Source organism: Ranitomeya imitator, chromosome 2 (assembly GCF_032444005.1).
Source record: "Ranitomeya imitator isolate aRanImi1 chromosome 2, aRanImi1.pri, whole genome shotgun sequence".
NCBI lineage: Eukaryota > Metazoa > Chordata > Amphibia > Anura > Dendrobatidae > Ranitomeya > Ranitomeya imitator.
Window position 1 is genome coordinate 848,825,850 of NC_091283.1, and position 20,318 is coordinate 848,846,167.

A 20,318-nucleotide genomic window follows, 5' to 3' on the forward strand; every position below is an offset into this window, starting at 1 on the left:
GGTCATTGCCAGATCTCTGTATGTGCGCTGATTACTGCACGCTGTGTTGCCTGATTGCCAGCCATAACAGTACAAGGAGCCCCACCAATGATTCCCAATAGAGGGAAAAAAGAAATCCTGACATCATTTTTTTTTCTTAGCTCTGTCTTCAGTCTTTTTTTTCCCCTAGACATTAGAGTGCTTCAGGACACAGCTGTGGACATGGATATTCAGGCTCTGTGCTCCTCAATGGATAATCTCGTTGTAAATGTACAAAAGATTCAAGATACTATTGATCAGAAATCGATGCTAGAACCAAGAATTCCGATTCCTGATTTGTTTTTTGGTGACAGAACTAAGTTCCTGAGCTTCAGAAATAATTGTAAGCTATTTTTGGCCTTGAAACCTCATTCTTCTGGTAATCCTATTCAACAGGTTTTGATTATTATTTCTTTTTTGCGCGGCGACCCACAGGACTGGGCGTTTGTGGATTCAGGCGCTGCCCTGAATCTGATGGATTTGGATTATGCTAAACGTTGTGGATTTTTCTTGGAGCCTTTGCGGTGTCCTATTCCGTTGAGAGGAATTGATGCTACACCTTTGGTCAAGAATAAGCCTCAGTACTGGGCCCAGCTGACCATGTGCATGGCTCCTGCACATCAGGAAGTTATTCGCTTTCTGGTACTGCATAATTTGCATGATGTGGTCGTGTTGGGGTTGCCATGGCTACAAACCCATAATCCAGTATTGGATTGGAACTCTATGTCGGTAACCAGCTGGGGTTGTCAGGGAGTACATGGTGATGTTCCATTTTTGTCTATTTCGTCATCCATTCCTTCTGACATCCCAGAGTTCTTGTCGGACTTTCAGGATGTATTTGAAGAGTCCAAGTCTGATGCCCTACCTCCGCATAGGAATTGTGATTGTGCTATCGATTTGATTCCTGGTAGTAAATTCCCTAAGGGTCGTTTATTTAATTTGTCCGTACCTGAACACACCGCTATGCGCAGTTATGTGAAGGAGTCCCTGGAGAAGGGACATATTCGCCCATCGTCGTCACCATTGGGAGCAGGGTTCTTTTTTGTAGCCAAGAAGGATGGTTCGCTAAGACCGTGTATTGATTACCGCCTTCTTAATAAGATCACTGTTAAGTTTCAGTATCCCTTGCCATTGATTTCTGACTTGTTTGCTCGGATTAAGGGGGCTAGTTGGTTTACTAAGATTGATCTTCGTGGTGCGTATAATCTGGTGAGAATCAGGCAGGGAGATGAATGGAAAACGGCATTTAATACGCCCGAGGGTCATTTTGAGTATCTGGTGATGCCGTTCGGACTTGCCAATGCTCCATCTGTTTTTCAGTCTTTTATGCATGACATTTTCCGTGAGTATCTGGATAAATTCTTGATTGTTTACTTGGATGACATTTTGATCTTCTCAGATGATTGGGAGTCTCATGTGAAGCAAGTCAGAATGGTTTTCCAGGTACTGCGTGCTAATTCCTTGTTCGTGAAGGGATCAAAGTGTCTCTTCGGTGTGCAGAAAGTTTCATTTTTGGGGTTCATCTTTTCCCCTTCTACTATCAAGATGGATCCGGTTAAGGTTCAGGCCATCCAGGATTGGACTCAGCCGACATCTCTAAAAAGTCTGCAGAAATTCCTGGGCTTTGCTAATTTTTATCGTCGCTTCATCTGTAATTTTTCTAGCATTGCCAGACCATTGACCGATTTGACCAAGAAGGGTGCTGATTTGGTTAATTGGTCTTCTGCTGCCGTGGAAGCTTTTCAGGAGTTGAAGCGTCGTTTTTGCTGTGCCCCTGTGTTGTGTCAACCTGATGTTTCTCTTCCGTTCCAGGTCGAGGTTGATGCTTCTGAGATTGGTGCAGGGGCGGTTTTGTCACAGAGAGGTTCTGGTTGCTCAGTGTTCAAACCATGTGCTTTCTTTTCCAGGAAATTTTCTGCTGCTGAGCGTAATTATGATGTGGGCAACCGAGAGTTGCTGGCCATGAAGTGGGCATTCGAGGAGTGGCGTCATTGGCTTGAGGGTGCTAAGCATCGCGTGGTGGTATTGACTGATCATAAGAACCTTACTTATCTTGAGTCTGCCAAGCGCTTGAATCCTAGACAGGCCCGTTGGTCGTTATTTTTTGCTCGTTTTGATTTTGTGATTTCATACCTTCCGGGCTCTAAAAATGTGAAGGCGGATGCTCTGTCTAGGAGTTTTGTGCCCGACTCTCCGGGGTTATCTGAGCCGGCGAGTATCCTCAAGGAAGGAGTCATTGTGTCTGCCATCTCCCCTGATTTGCGGAGAGTGTTGCAGAAATTTCAGGCTAATAAACCTGATCGTTGTCCGGCCGAGAAACTGTTCGTCCCTGATAGGTGGACTAGTAAAGTTATCTCTGAACTTCATTGTTCGGTGCTGGCCGGTCATCCAGGAATCTTTGGTACCAGGGAGTTGGTTGCTAGATCCTTCTGGTGGCCATTTCTGTCACGGGATGTGCGTGCTTTTGTGCAGTCCTGTGGAATTTGTGCTAGGGCTAAGCCCTGCTGTTCACGTGCCAGTGGGTTGCTTTTGCCCTTGCCGGTCCCGAAGAGGCCTTGGACACATATTTCGATGGATTTCATTTCTGACCTTCCCGTTTCTCAAAAAATGTCGGTCATTTGGGTGGTCTGTGATCGCTTTTCTAAAATGGTCCATCTGGTGCCCTTGGTTAAATTGCCTTCCTCCTCTGATTTGGTGCCTTTGTTCTTCCAGCATGTGGTTCGTTTACATGGCATTCCTGAGAATATTGTTTCTGACAGAGGTTCCCAGTTTGTCTCGAGGTTCTGGCGAGCCTTTTGTGGTAGGATGGGCATTGACCTATCTTTCTCCTCGGCCTTCCATCCTCAGACTAATGGCCAGACCGAACGAACCAATCAGACCTTGGAAACATATCTGAGATGTTTTGTTTCCGCTGACCAGGATGATTGGGTGTCATTTTTGCCGTTGGCTGAGTTCGCCCTTAATAATCGGGCCAGCTCGGCTACCTTGGTCTCTCCATTTTTCTGCAATTCTGGGTTCCATCCTCGTTTCTCTTCAGGACAGGTTGAGTCTTCGGACTGTCCTGGTGTGGATTCTGTGGTGGACAGGTTGCAGCAGATCTGGACTCAGGTAGTGGACAATTTGACCTTGTCCCAGGAGAAGGCTCAGCTTTTCGCTAATCGCAGACGCCGTGTGGGACCCCGACTTCGTGTTGGGGATCTGGTTTGGTTATCTTCTCGTCATATTCCTATGAAGGTTTCCTCTCCTAAATTTAAACCTCGTTTTATTGGTCCGTATAGGATTTCTGAGATTCTCAATCCGGTGTCTTTTCGTCTGACCCTCCCAGACTCCTTTTCCATACATAATGTATTCCATAGGTCGTTGTTGAGGAGATACGTGGCACCTATGGTTCCATCTGTGGAGCCTCCTGCCCCTGTTTTGGTGGAGGGGGAATTGGAGTATATTGTGGAGAAGATTTTGGATTCTCGTGTCTCTAGACGGAAACTCCAGTATCTGGTCAAATGGAAGGGTTATGCTCAGGAAGATAATTCCTGGGTTTTTGCCTCTGATGTCCATGCCCCAGATCTTGTTCGTGCCTTTCATGTGGCTCATCCTGATCGGCCTGGGGGTTCTGGTGAGGGTTCGGTGACCCCTCCTCAAGGGGGGGGTACTGTTGTGAATTCTGTGGCTGAGTTCACTTCTGTGGTCACAAGTGGTATTGCAGTCTCTGGGCTTCCTCCCTCAGGTGTTTTGGTGAGCTCGTTGGCTGCCTTGCTATTTAGCTCCACCTGAGTCTGTCTTCCTTGCTCCTTGTCAATGTTCCAGTGTTGGATCTGAGCTACTGCATCTTTCCTTGGGCCTGCTGCTCTGCTAGATAAGTGCTTCTAGTTTGTTTTCTGTTTTTTCTGTCCAGCTTGCTATTACTTTTGCTGGAAGCTCTGAGAAGCAAAGGGGTGCACCGCCGTGCTGTTAGTTCGGCACGGTGGGTCTTTTTGCCCCTTTGCGTGGTTTTCGTTTTAGGGTTTTTTGTAGACTGCATAGTTCTCTTTGCTATCCTCGCTCTGTCTAGAATATCGGGCCTCACTTTGCTGAATCTATTTCATTCCTACGTTTGTCTTTTCATCTTGCTAACAGTCATTATATGTGGGGGGCTGCCTATTCCTTTGGGGTATTTCTCTGAGGTAAGTCAGGCTTGTATTTCTATCTTCAGGCTAGTCAGCTCCTCAGGCAGTGCCGAGTTGCATAGGTAGTGATAGGCGCAATCCACTGCTGCTTATAGTTGTGTGAGGATAGATCAGGTACTGCAGTCTACAGAGATTCCACGTCTCAGAGCTCGTCCTATTGTTTTTGGTTATTGCCAGATCTCTGTATGTGCGCTGATTACTGCACGCTGTGTTGCCTGATTGCCAGCCATAACACTCTTGGCAATTGGTCAGGAACAGATTAGGCCGGTCTCACATTAGCGTTTTGAGGAGCTGCGGAGGGATGCGGACTTCCTCCGTGAAGCCCCACCCTCGGCCGCACCTACACTGCTAGCTCCGCCTACTTCTGTATGCGGCCTGCGTACCTATTTAACATTAGGTACGCAGGTCGTGTCGCTGTATGCCTTAAACAGGTGCACCTGATTCCTATAAGAACCAGAGAGTTCAGGCGCCGCCCCTCTATGCACACAGCCAGGAAACATGCAGAGAGCAGAGGCACAGAATATGGATCTGGCAAGAAACAGAACCCACATCATGGCCTGAAGCAGTGGGTAAGATAGTGTGAGAGATGAGAGGCCATGCCGTGATGCCAGCAGAGTTGTTACAGGCCCTATTACATGCTGGTTGCAGTTGTATGGTGTGATGTTATAGAGCCGACACCTGCCTCTACCAGCAGTGACCGGAGTGAGCTGCTGAACCCCTTAAATGCTGCTGGGTAGCTCTCCTGTACCATGATCTCTGGTGCTGATGGGCGGCCATTACGTGAAGATGGATGTGCACCACTGCACCCTCCCTGCCTCCAATACACGCCAGTAGAGCGTCAGTGAACTGGAGGGGTTAATGGACCCCACTCTCCTGGTAGCTGGGTGTCTCAGAGGTAGGTCCTGTGGATTTGTCCTCATGGCCTAGGTCTGAAGTTGCTCTTTAAGTCCTGTCTTCTTTAGTAGCCCATTTCCTCTGATTGTCTCCATCCCCTTCACACGTTGCGGCCGTGGCCCCAGGATCCCGCGTGACGGCGCAGACCTCGTGTCTGGATCACTCTGACATAATCAACGACGGTTTGATTCGCCCGGCAGAAGGCGATGAGATCAGGCCGTTCTCCATTTACCGAATATTTAACGTATTTCTGAGTCTTCCAGAAGTTTCCGGAGTTTTGATGAGATTTTAACGACTTTCCTCCCCGCCTGGGAAATCATCGGAGGGTCTGCGAGCGGCGATCAGAAAGCACTTTACCTTGTGCTCACGTCACCCGCATCCTCCTTACTCCATCTCTTATCTCTTCGCCTTTAAGTTTCACAATTTATTTTGATAACTAAAGAAACACGAAGAGTAAATGTCACGGACGCTGCGAGCGGCGCTCATCGGGGGACGGGAGGACATGATACCTCGTGACCCCACACATCCACACCGGGGTCTCTACAGACCACTAGCGTTCTAGCGGAAAGGACGCATCGCTTCATAAACTGCACATCTGCTGTTCAGGAGTCTGGGAAAGTTGGGTACTCCCCTGTCTGATACCTCCGGGTACCCAGTGGTTATTCTGGGTATGGTGGGCAATGATGGAGAGCGGCTGCACCATGTGCTATGGGGAAGACACCGCTACTATCCCCTGGCTTATGGCTGTGGTGGCTCTCCCTCTGCGAGACAGCCCTCGTCAGAATGGCGCAGGGAAATACGGATTCAGCGTAAGGGAGTAATATAAGAATGCACCGGATCGGGGGACACGACAATCAGGCTGCACCAGTTGCTAAGTGTGGGGGTCCAGTGTATGAAGATTATACGGTAGTATTATGTGGACATTATATGGTATTATTATATGAGCACCGTATGATAGTATACAGTATATAATGTTCACACAATACTGCTCAAAAAAATAAAGGGAACACTTAAACAACAGAATATAACTCCAAGTAAATCAAACTTCTGTGAAATCAAACTGTCCACTTAGGAAGCAACACTGATCGACAATCAATTTCACATGCTGTTGTGGAAATGGAATAGAAAACAGATGGAAATTATTGGCAATTATCAAGACACCTCAATAAAGGAGCAGTTCTGCAGGTGGGGACCACGGACCACATCTCAGCACCAATGCTTTCTGGCTGATGTTTTGGTCTCTTTTGAATGTTGGTTGTGCTTTCACACTCGTGGTAGCATGAGATGGACTCTACAACCCACACAAGTGGCTCAGATAGTGCAGCTCATCCAGGATGGCACATCAATGCGAAAAAGGTTTGCTGTCTGTCAGAGTAGAGTCCAGAGGCTGGAGGCGATACCAGGAGACAGGCCAGTACACCAGGAGACGTGGAGGGGGCCGTAGGAGGGCAACAACCCAGCAGCAGGATCGCTACCTCACTCTTTGTGCAAGAAGGAACAGGAGGAACACTGCCAGAGCCCTGCAAAATGACACAAATGTGCATCTGCACAAATGGTTAGAAACCGACTCCATGAGGATAGTCTGAGTGCCCGACATCCACAGATGGGGGTTGTGCTCACAGCCCAACACCATGCAGTGCGACCGTCATTTGCCACAGAACACCAGGATTCGCAGACTGGACATTGGCGCCCTGTGCCCTTCACAGATGAAAGCAGGTTCACACTGAGCACATATGACAGACGTCTGGCATCTGGAGACGCCGTGGAGAGCGATCTGCTGCCTGCAACATCCTTCAGCATGACCGGTTTGGCAGTGGGTCAGTAATGGTGTGGGGTGGCATTTCTTTGGAAGGCTGCACAGCCCTCCATGTGCTCACCAGAGGTAGCCTGACTGCCATTAGGTACCGAGATGTGATCCTCAGACCCCTTGTGAGTTCATATGCTGGTGCGGTTGGCCATGGTTTCCTCCTAATGCAGGACAATGCCAGACCTCATGTGGCTGGAGTGTGTCAGCAGTTCCTGTAAGATGAAGGCATTGAAGCTATGGACTGGCCCGCCCGTTCCCCCAGACCTGAATCCGATTGAACACATCTAGGACATCATGTCTCGCTCCATCCACCAACGTCACGTTGCACCACAGACTGTCCAGGAGATGGCTGATGCTTTAGTCCAGGTCTGGGAGGAGATCCCTCAGGAGACCATCCGCCGCCTCATCAGGAGCATGCCCAGGCATTGTAAGGAGATCATACAGGCACGTGGAGGCCACACACACTATTGAGCATCATTTCCTTGTCTTGAGGCATTTCGACTGAAGTTGGATCAGCCTGTAATTTCATTTTACACTTTGATTTTGAGGATCATTCCAACTCCAGACCTCCGTGGGATATTAGTTGTGATTTACGTTGATAATTTTTAGGTTTTATTGTTCTCAACACATTCCACTATGTAATGAATAAAGATTTACAACTGGAATATTTCATTCAGTGATATCTAGGATGTGGGATTTTAGTGTTCCCTTTATTTTTCTTGAGCAGTGTAGTATTATTATGTGGACACAGTATGATAGTATTATGTGGGCACTGTATGATAGTATTATGTGGGCACTGTATGATAGTATTATGTGGGCACTGTATGACAGTATTATGTGGGCACTGTATGATAGTATTATGTGGGCACAGTATGATAGTATTATATGGGCACAGTATGACAGTATTATGTGGGTACAGTATGATAGCATTATGTGGGCACTGTATGATGGTTTTGTGTGGTCACTGTATGATAGGATTATCTGGGCACAGTATGATAGTATTACAGTGGGGCAAAAAAGTATTTAGTCAGTCAGCAATAGTGCAAGTTCCACCACTTAAAAAGATGAGAGGCGTCTGTAATTTACATCATAGGTAGATCTCAACTATGGGAGACAAACTGAGAAAAAAAATTCCAGAAAATCACATTGTCTGTTTTTTTATCATTTTATTTGCATATTATGGTGGAAAATAAGTATTTGGTCAGAAACAAACAATCAAGATTTCTGGCTCTCACAGACCTGTAACTTCTTCTTTAAGAGTCTCCTCTTTCCTCCACTCATTACCTGTAGTAATGGCACCTGTTTAAACTTGTTATCAGTATAAAAAGACACCTGTGCACACCCTCAAACAGTCTGACTCCAAACTCCACTATGGTGAAGACCAAAGAGCTGTCAAAGGACACCAGAAACAAAATTGTAGCCCTGCACCAGGCTGGGAAGACTGAATCTGCAATAGCCAACCAGCTTGGAGTGAAGAAATCAACAGTGGGAGCAATAATTAGAAAATGGAAGACATACAAGACCACTGATAATCTCCCTCGATCTGGGGCTCCACGCAAAATCCCACCCCGTGGGGTCAGAATGATCACAAGAACGGTGAGCAAAAATCCCAGAACCACGCGGGGGGACCTAGTGAATGAACTGCAGAGAGCTGGGACCAATGTAACAAGGCCTACCATAAGTAACACACTACGCCACCATGGACTCAGATCCTGCAGTGCCAGACGTGTCCCACTGCTTAAGCCAGTACATGTCCGGGCCCATCTGAAGTTTGCTAGAGAGCATTTGGATGATCCAGAGGAGTTTTGGGAGAATGTCCTATGGTCTGATGAAATCAAACTGGAACTGTTTGGTAGAAACACAACTTGTCGTGTTTGGAGGAAAAAGAATACTGAGTTGCATCCATCAAACACCATACCTACTGTAAAGCATGGTGGTGGAAACATCATGCTTTGGGGCTGTTTCTCTGCAAAGGGGCCAGGACGACTGATCCGGGTACATGAAAGAATGAATGGGGCCATGTATCGTGAGATTTTGAGTGCAAACCTCCTTCCATCAGCAAGGGCATTGAAGATGAAACGTGGCTGGGTCTTTCAACATGACAATGATCCAAAGCACACCGCCAGGGCAACGAAGGAGTGGCTTTGTAAGAAGCATTTCAAGGTCCTGGAGTGGCCTAGCCAGTCTCCAGATCTCAACCCTATAGAAAACCTTTGGAGGGAGTTGAAAGTCCGTGTTGCCAAGCGAAAAGCCAAAAACATCACTGCTCTAGAGGAGATCTGCATGGAGGAATGGGCCAACATACCAACAACAGTGTGTGGCAACCTTGTGAAGACTTACAGAAAACGTTTGACCTCTGTCATTGCCAACAAAGAATATATTACAAAGTATTGAAATGAAATTTTGTTTCTGACCAAATACTTATTTTCCACCATAATATGCAAATAAAATGTTAAAAAAACAGACAATGTGATTTTCTGGATTTTTTTTTCTCAGTTTGTCTCCCATAGTTGAGGTCTACCTATGATGTAAATTACAGACGCCTCTCATCTTTTTAAGTGGTGGAACTTGCACTATTGCTGACTGACTAAATACTTTTTTGCCCCACTGTATATGGGAACAGTATGACAGTATTATGTGGGCACTGTATGATGGTATTGTGTGGTCACTGTATGATGGTATTGTGTGGTCACTGTATGATGGTATTGTGTGGGCACTGTAAGATCTTGTGTGGGTACTGCATGATAGTATTATACGGACACTGTATGATAGTATTATGTGGGCACAGTATGATGGTCTTGTGAGGGCACTCTTTGATGCTATTATGTGGGCACTGTATGATTGTCTTGTGTGGGCACTGTTTGATAGTATTATGCGGGCACGGTATGATAGTATTATGTGGGCACTGTATGATGGTCTTGTGTCGACAAAGTATGGTAGTATTGTGTGGGCTCTGTATGATAGTATAATGTGGGCATCATCTCCTACTTATGGGGAGTGAGCAGCCACCAAACCTGCACTGGGCACCGCCATCTCGTGTAGGCCAGGTTAACCCTCGGAGGGTCAGGAGTAATTTGCACGTTTTCCGCCGATCTCTCATCATTAGCGCTGCGGGCTGTTTTGCGTCTCTGGGCTTCGCCGGCTCGAGGTGCGATATTTGCTTTTCTTTCGTCCTCTTCAGTTTAGTCGGAAGAACAAAAGCGTGGAGTGATTAGTTGTGCCGTGGTGGCTGCTCCTCCACCCGCCTTGTTAGCAGCACTTAATGAACTCCTTGACGAGTCATTGACAGCTTTTAAATGAGTTCAGAAACTCCTAATTAATAGCCGGTATCGGCACCATATAATTATGTTATGTTCTGCTAATATGGAAATGCAATCCCACCGCGCCGAGGAGGCTGCAAACACAAATAAACCCGCGGCGGCCGGGACCGCGGCGGCGTCATTTACTGGCCCGAAATCAGCAACTCTGCATTCAGCTGCTTTGTAGCCTTTGTCCACCCTTTCACTGCCAAATAAGTGGGAACAAGTCCTTCATCAGAAGGCAGGTTGTAGTGTATGTGCATAAGAACATTTCTCAGCATAAATGAGTACACCCAACAGATCTGTCAGACATCACTTAGTTTCCCTTCAGAATCTCCATTCTCTATGAGACACCACACTACTAAATAGAGTTGCTATTTTGCACCCTCTAAAAAAGTAAATTTTCCTTACAAAGTAATTCAGGACCATGCTGCAAAAATGAGTACACCCCAATGAAAGACGTAAGCTAAAGTTTAGGCAACAAAATACTAATAATTAACTAGAATTCATCCCCAGAGCATTCTAACTGTACATTACACCGGTGTCCAGCACACGGGGGAGATTATTAACAAACAAAGACACTTTCCATTTCATGCTGTTAGCAATGGCACCACATGGAAGAGAAGTGTCACAACTAAGAAAGAAAACCATTTCTGTACATAAGAAAGGTGAAGGCTACAAGGAGAATGGCAGGTGACAGTGACTCAGTGGCTAAATGTCTCCTGACAACCACCCACTTATGGGTGTTCTGGAGACAAGTTGTCAGCGCTCCTTATCCGTCATCCATTCTCTAGAGCTCGTTCTGGAGATGGAGGAAGATGGACGCTGTAATATGTCGCCACCTTCCTCTTTACAGGCCTTACACATCATGGAGGTCACACACAATGCTAGATGGAGGAGTTACTGATGGGGGTGTACTCTTTATTCAACTAATTTGACTAAAACTGATGAAAGTTATAACCTCACAGTCTTGTTATAGGGGAAAATACTCTCTGAACCTCAAAATTGTCAGAATGTGGAAATTGTTCTTGTGTTCAGTGAGATATTGATGACAATGTTACTTTTCATAGGGGTGTACTCTTTTTTTGCACTTAGCAATGTATGTCTCTGTATGTAAATAAGTATACAGTACTTGCGTACATTACCATGTGTGCATCAATTTCTGTTTCTGTATAAGTATTCTAGTATATATGTATCTGTGTGTTCATGTACAGGAGCATCTCACATAATGAGAATATCATGAAAACGTGAATTTATTTCAGTTCTTCAATACAAAAAGTGAATCTCCTATATTCTATAGAGACATTACACACAGAGTGATCTATTTCATGGGTTTATTTCTGTTAATGTTGATGATTATGGCTTACAGCCAATGAAATCCCAAAAGTCATGATCTCAGTAAATTAGAATACTTTATAACACCAGCTTGAAGAATGATGTTAAAGGGGCACTGTCACCTGAATTTGGAGGGAACAATCTTCAGCCAAGGAGGCGGGGTTTTTGGGTGTTTGATTCACCCTTTCCTTACCCGCTGGCTGCATGCTGGCTGCAATATTGGATTTAAGTTCATTCTCTGTCCTCCGTAGTACAGGCAATCTTGCCTTGCACAGGCGTGCACTATGCAGGACAGAGAATGAACTTCAATCCAATATTGCAGCCAGCATGCAGCCAGCGGGTAAGGAAAGGGTGAATCAAACACCCAAAAACCCCGCCTCCTTGGCTGAAGATTGTTCCCTCCAAATTCAGGTGACAGTGCCCCTTTAAAATCTGAAATGTTCCCTACTGAAATGTCTGTTCAGTAAATGCGATCAATACTTGGTCGGGTCCTTCTGCATCAATTACTGCATCAATGCGGCGTGGCATGGAGGAGATCAGCCTGTGGCACTGCTGGGGGGTTATGGAAGCCCAGGTTGCTTTCATAGCAGCCTTCAGCTCGTCTGCTTTGTTGGGTCTGGTGTCTCATCTTCCTCTTGACAATGCTCCATAGATTATCTATGGGAATAAGATCAGGCGAGTTTGCTGCCAATCAAGCCCAGTGATACTGTTGTTTTTACACCAGGTATTGGTACTTTTGGCAGTGTGGACAGGGGCCAAGTCCTGCTGGAGAATGACATTTCCATCTCCAAAAAGCTTGTCGGCAGAGGGAAGCATGAAGTGCTCTATAATGTCCTGGTAGACAGCTGCGCTGACTTTGGTCTTGATAACACACAGTGGACCTACACCAGCAGATGACATGGCCCCCAAACCATCACTGATTGTGGCGACCTCACACCAGACCTCCAGCAGCTCGGATTGTGGCCTCTCCGCTCTTCCTCCAGACTCTGGGACCTTGGACCACTGACAACAGTCCGGTTCTTCTTCTCCTTGGCCCAGGTAAGAGGCTTCTGACCTTGTCTATTGGTCATGAGTGGCCGGACACAAGGAATGTGACACTTGTAGTCCATGTCCTGGACACGTCTGTGTGCGGTGAAGCAATGACTCCAGCAGCAGTCCGCTCCTTGTGAATCTCCCCCACATTACTGAATGGCCTTTTCTTAATCCTTTCCAGGCTGCGGTTATCCCGGTTGCTTGTGCACCTTTTCCTACCACACTTTTTCCTTCCACTCAACTTTCCATTAATCTGCTTGGATCCAGCACTGTGTGAACAGCCGGCTTCTTGTGGCTTCCCCTCCTTGTGGAGTGTGTCAGTGACGCCTTCTGGTCATCTGTCTGGTCAGCAGTCTTCCCCATGATTGTGGAGCTACTGAAACAGACTAAGGGACCTTTATAATCACTTAGGAGCCTTTACAGGTGATTATTGTTAATTTACTGAGATAATGACTTTTCGGTTTTCATTGGCTGTAAGCCATAATGATCGACATTACCAGAAATAAACACGTGAAATAGACTCTATAGAATATAGGAGATTCATTATTTGTATTGAAGAACTGAAATAAATTCACTTTTTAATGATATTCTAATTTAGTGAGAAGCGTCTGTATGTATCCGTGTGTATATGTATCTGTGTGTATATATGTATCCGTGTGTATATATGTATCCGTGTGTGTATATATATGTATCCGTGTGTATATGTATCTGTGTGAATATATGTATCCGTGTGAATATATGTATCCGTGTGTGTATATGTATCTGTGTGTATATGTATCTGTGTGTATATGTATCTGTGTGTATATGTATCTGTGTGTATATGTATCCGTGTGTATATATGTATCAGTGTATATATGTATCCGTGTGTATATGTATCCGTGTGTATATATGTATCTGTGTATATATGTATCCGTGTGTATATATGTATCCGTGTATATATGTATCCGTGTGTATATATGTATCCGTGTGTGTATATATGTATCCGTGTGTGTGTATATGTATCCGTGTGTGTGTATATGTATCTGTGTGTATATGTATCCGTGTATATATGTGTCCGTGTGTGTATATGTATCTGTGTGTATATATGTGTCCGTGTGTATATATGTATCCGTGTTTATATGTGTCCGTGTGTATATATGTATCCGTGTTTATATGTGTCCGTGTGTATATATGTATCCGTGTGTATATGTATCTGTGTGTATATATGTGTCCGTGTGTATATATGTATCCGTGTTTATATGTGTATCTGTGTATATGTATCCGTGTGTATATATGTATCTGTGTATATGTATCCGTGTGTGTGTGTGTGTATATGTATCTGTGTGTATATGTATCTCTGTGTATATGTATCTGTGTGTATATATATCCGTGTGTATATATGTATCCGTGTGTATATATGTATCCGTGTTTATATGTGTCCGTGTGTATATATGTATCCGTGTGTATATGTATCTGTGTGTATATATTGTAGGGATTTCACTCACTCAGCTGCGACGGCTGACACTCAGGAGACGTGTTCCTTTAAAGTTCACTGGGTTTATTGCTTCATAAACCATGTGGCAAACAACAGAAAACAAATAGCCTTTGGTTCAGGTAAAGAAAAACAAGTGTCCAGTTCATCCGGCTCAGTCCTGAAGCCGTAACACACTCAGGAGGGTTTCACCTCCACACATACCTACCTGTGTTAAGCATTAGGCTTTCTTTTATATGTCTAACCACACCCAGAACCCATCACATGACCAGACATGTGGTTGTGACATCACCACAGGTCCTGAAACACATATAGGTAGCCATGGTTACATCACAGCAACAAGCCATCTATAAGACACATATCTCCCATCGATTAGACATCCTTTAGCCACGCTACATACCTCCCCCCTCTGCCTAAAGCCGTGGGGCTTGGCACTTTCTCCCACTAGACAAGGGATTCTTGACAGGGCATCAGCATTACCGTGCAGCTTTCCGGCCCTATGTTCCACATGGAAACAGAAGTCCTGCAGGGCTAAGAACCAACGGGTGACCCTAGCATTTCTACCCTTCGTTTCCCTCATCCACCTAAGTGGGGCATGGTCGGATATCAGTCTAAATTTACGTCCCAGCAAATAGTACTGTAATGTGTCGACTGCCCATTTTATGGCCAAGCACTCCTTTTCAACGACTGAGTAGTTCTTTTCAGACGAGGACAGCTTCCTACTCAGATAGAGAACAGGATGCTCCTCTCCATGTAGTTCTTGGGAAAGGACTGCTCCCACCCCAACATCTGAGGCATCTGTCTGAAGAATAAACTCTTTCTTGAAGTTTGGGGCCATCAGAACGGGTTGCTTACATAAAGCCTCTTTCATTTCTTGGAAGGTTGAATCTGTTTCTTCGGACCACTTAACCATTACTGATTTTGTCCCTTTTAGCAGGTCAGTCAGAGGCGCCGCCATTGTGGCGAAGTTTGGGATGAACCTCCTGTAATATCCCACGATTCCCAGGAAGGCTTTAACTTGCTTCTTGGAAACTGGTTTTGGCCATGTTTGAATTGCCTCCACTTTACTGATTTGGGGCTTTATTTCTCCATGACCCACTATGTATCCAAGGTACTTAGCTTCTTCTTTACCCAATGCACACTTCTTCGGGTTTATTGTAAATCCGGCCTCTCTTATAGCATCAAACACCGCTTGGACTTTCTCCAGATGACTCTCCCAGTCCGGGCTAAAGATGACGATATCATCTAGGTACGCAGCAGCGTATGCCTTGTGGGGTGCAAGGACTCTATCCATAGCCCTTTGGAAGGTGGCCGGAGCTCCCTGTAGGCCAAATGGCATCCGGACATACTGGAAGCATCCATCAGGTGTCGAAAAGGCCGTCTTCTCCTTGGCTTCCTGTGCCATGGGGATCTGCCAATACCCCTTCGTCAAATCCAAGGTGGTTATGTACCTGGCGGGCCCAAGCCTTTCGATGAGCTCATCAACTCGGGGCATGGGATATGCGTCGAACTTGGAGACCTCATTCAACTTCCTATAGTCGTTGCAAAATCTCCACTCCCCATCAGGTTTTGGGACCAGGACAATTGGGCTCGACCAACCGCTCTTGGATTCCTCAATGACTCCAAGCTTCAACATACGCTCCACTTCCTTGGAGACTATTTCTCGACGGGCCTCAGGAATTCTATAGGGCTTCACGTTCACGCGCACATGGGGCTCTGTCAGGACCTCATGCTCTATGACCTTCGTGTACCCAGGCAACTCGGAAAACAGGTCCCTGTTTTTCTGGAGTAACTCCCGGCATTGCTGTTTCTGGGACTCCGATAGCGTCTCCGCTATAGTAACCGCTCCAACCTCATCTTCTGGGTTGCTTAACAACGATGGAGTTACTGTCGGCTCTCTATCTTGCCACGGCTTGATAAGGTTGACATGGTATACTTGGAATGGTTTCCGTCTTCCTGGTTGGTGAATTTTATAGTTTACTTCACCAAGTTTCTCGACAACCTCATATGGCCCTTGCCATTTGGCCAAGAACTTGCTTTCCACTGTCGGAACTAACACAAGAACTCGGTCTCCCGGATTGAATTGCCTCACTCTTGCAGACCGGTTGTAGACCCTGGCCTGAGCTTCTTGTGCTTGGAGAAGGTGTTCTTTCACGATAGGCATCACCTTTGCAATCCTCTGCTGCATCAGGGCCACATGCTCAATGACGCTTCTGTGGGGCGTGACTTCGGCTTCCCAGGTTTCCTTGGCTATATCCAGGAGTCCTCGTGGATGTCGGCCATACAGAAGCTCAAACGGTGAGAAACCTGTGGAGGCCTGTGGAACTTCACGAATGGAAAACATCAAATAGGGTAAGAGACAATCCCAGTCTCTACCGTCTTTCTCTATAGCTTTTCTCAGCATGCTCTTCAGTGTCTTGTTAAATCTCTCAACAAGGCCATCTGACTGGGGATGGTACACCGAGGTCCTCAACTGGGAGATTTTCAGGGCTTTGCATAGTTCCCTCATCACCTTGCTCATGAAAGGTGTCCCCTGGTCAGTCAGGATCTCCTTCGGCAGACCTGTCCGGGAAAAGACATGGACCAACTCGCGAGCTATACTCTTTGAAGAAGAATTTCTCAAGGGAATTGCCTCAGGATAGCGTGTGGCGTAGTCCAGGATGACTAATATATACTGATGGCCCCGGGCTGATTTAACTAAGGGACCGACCAAGTCCATGGCAATTCTCTCGAATGGCACCTCAATAATGGGCAGTGGCACAAGGGGGTTCCGGAAATGAGGAGTGGGAGCAGTTAGCTGACATGTAGGGCAGGACCTGCAATAGTTCACCATTTCCCGGTGGCACCCAGGCCAATAGAACCTCTGCACAACCCGTTCCTGCGTTTTTTCCACCCCTAGGTGTCCACCCAAGATGTGTGAATGGGCCATGTCCAACACCTTCCGTCTATATGGACCCGGCACTACCAACTGCTCTACCAACTCCTCCCTTATTTTCGTGACCCGGTACAACAACTCCCTGCTCATTAGAAAATGGGGAAATCTTGTGTCTGCCCCCGGCTCCTGTACCACCCCGTCAATAACTGTGACATTATTAAAGGCTTCCCTCAGAGTGGGGTCCCTATGTTGGGCAGTCCCAAAATTTTCACCGGATACCTCTAACTCCAGAATGTCAGATGCAGGGGACACTTCCTCCTCATCTCTAGCCAGGACACAAAAAGGAAATCTGTCTGACTCTGGGTGTGGCACCACCCTTCCCGGGTTCACTGGTTCCCTACTCTTGCTAGGGAGCTCAGAACCTTTCCCCCACAAATCCCAAAACAAACAGAAATCCCGGCCAATAATTATAGGGTGCAACAAGTCCTGAACGACGCCGACTATGTGGGACTCCGTGCCACATGTCGTTTCAATGTTCACACTGGCCACAGGGTAGTCCTTTGCATCACCATGTATGCACCGCACTCCGACCTTCTTTCCCGGGAGCAGGTGGAGAGGAAAAGTGGCCCTCACCAGGGTCACTAGGCTCCCCGAGTCTAACAGTGCCGTTACTGCTTGACCGTTCACCTTCACGGGACATGCTTGAGGTCCCTCGTTGGGCGGAGAGTTCACACTGCAAGCTGGATACGCATAGTATGAACAACGGCGTCCCATGCTGCAGTCCATCTGCTCAGTGGTTTGGGAACAACGGGCAGCTATACGTCCTGGCTTGTGGCACCTCCAACAAATAATATCACCCGTGGGGACCTTGGGCACCACCTCCCCCGCCCTTTGTGACCTTGGACGCACCACCCCTTTTTGGGACTCAGCTGCCTTCTGGGACCCCCAGTACGGCATGGGCTGCCTCCCGAAGGAGCCTTCCAACCCTTGGTACCTCTCAACCAGTCCGATCAGCTCGTCGGCATTCTGTGGATCACCCTGGGCAACCCAAGACTGTATAGGCCTCGGGAGGGAATGGACAAACCGATCCATCATCACCCGTTCTACCATCTGTGCAGGCGCAGAGGACTCTGGCTGCAGCCATTTCTGGACCAGGTGCAACAGATCAAACATTTGGGAACAAGGTGGTTTGTCCTGGTGATAGCCCCAGGAGTGAACTCGCTGTGCCCTGACAGTCAGTGTCACCCCCAAACGTGCGAGAATCTCGGCTTTCAATTTGTGATACTCTTTGGCATCCTGCAAGGTCAAATCATAGTACGCCTTCTGGGGTTCTCCCGTCAGGTATGGCGCAAGTACCTCTGCCCACTGCTCTGGCGGAAGTTTTTCCCTCTCAGCGACCCTCTCAAACACCGTCAGGAAGGCCTCAACATCATCCCCGGGAGTCATTTTCTGCAATGCGCGTCTTACCGTTTTCCGGACGTGGGTGTCATCAGCCAAACCTGGGGTTGGGGCGCTCGTCTGGCCCTGGATGGCGTTTGCCAGAAGCTGCATCTGCTGCTGATGCTCCTGCTGACTCTGCTGCATCTGCTGCTGATGCTCCTGCTGGCTCTGCTGCATCTGCTGCTGGCTCTGTTGCATCTGCTGCCGTTGCTCCTGCTGGCTCTGTTGTATCTGCTGCATCAACAGCCTGTTGGTCTCTTGCTGCCTTTTCTCCTGCTGTGACTGCATCTGGACCAAGTGTTTCAGCAAGTCCTCCATTTTCTCCGGCAATGCTTGCTGGCTTGCAACAGCCTTGACCCAGGACATTCAAAATAAACTCACGTCTCCGCTGGGAACGCTGCTCGCATGTCTACCACCAATTGTAGGGGTTCCACTCACTCAGCTGCGACGGCTGACACTCAGGAGACGTGTTCCTTTAAAGTTCACTGGGTTTATTGCTTCATAAACCATGTGGCAAACAACAGAAAACAAAATAGCCTTTGGTTCAAGTAAAGAAAAACAAGTGTCCAGTTCATCCGGCTCAGTCCTGAAGCCGTAACACACTCAGGAGGGTTTCACCTCCACACATACCTACCTGTGTTAAGCATTAGGCTTTCTTTTATATGTCTAACCACACCCAGAACCCATCACATGACCAGACATGTGGTTGTGACATCACCACAGGTCCTGAAACACATATAGGTAGCCATGGTTACATCACAGCAACAAGCCATCTATAAGACACATATCTCCCATCGATTAGACATCCTTTAGCCACGCTACAATATGTGTCCGTGTGTATATATGTATCCGTGTGTATATGTGTCCGTGTGTGTATATGTATCTGTGTGTATATATGTGTCCGTGTGTATATGTATCTGTGTGTATATATGTATCCGTGTATATATGTATCCGTGTGTATATATGTATCTGTGTTTGAGTATATATGTATCTGTGTGTATATATGTGTCCGTGTGTGTATATGTATCTGTGTGTATATATGTGTCCGTGTGTATATATGTATCCGTGTGTATATATGTATCCGTGTGTATATGTGTCCGTGTGTGTATATGTATCTGTGTGTATATATGTGTCCGTGTGTATATATGTGTCCGTGTGTATATGTATCCGTGTGTATATATGTGTCCGTGTGTGTATATGTATCTGTGTGTATATATGTGTCCGTGTGTATATATGTATCCGTGTTTATATGTGTCCGTGTGTATATATGTATCCGTGTGTATATATGTATCCGTGTTTATATGTGTCCGTGTGTATATATGTATCCGTGTTTATATGTGTCCGTGTGTATATATGTATCCGTGTGTATATGTATCTGTGTGTATATATGTGTCCGTGTGTATATATGTATCCGTGTTTATATGTGTCCGTGTGTATATATGTATCTGTGTGTGTATATGTGTCCGTGTGTATATATGTATCTGTGTGTGTATATGTGTCCGTGTGTGTATATGTATCTGTGTGTATATATGTGTCCGTGTGTGTATATATGTATCCGTGTGTATATATGTATCCGTGTGTATATGTATCCGTGTGTATATGTATCTGTGTGTATATATGTGTCCGTGTGTATATGTATCCGTGTGTATATATGTGTCCGTGTGTGTATATGTATCTGTGTGTATATATGTGTCCGTGTGTATATATGTATCCGTGTGTATATATGTATCCGTGTGTATATGTATCCGTGTGTATATGTATCTGTGTGTATATATGTGTCCGTGTGTATATATGTATCCGTGTGTATATATGTATCCGTGTGTATATGTATCCGTGTGTATATGTATCTGTGTGTATATATGTATCCGTGTATATATGTATCCGTGTGTATATATGTATCTGTGTTTGAGTATATATGTATCTGTGTGTATATATGTGTCCGTGTGTGTATATGTATCTGTGTGTATATATGTGTCCGTGTGTA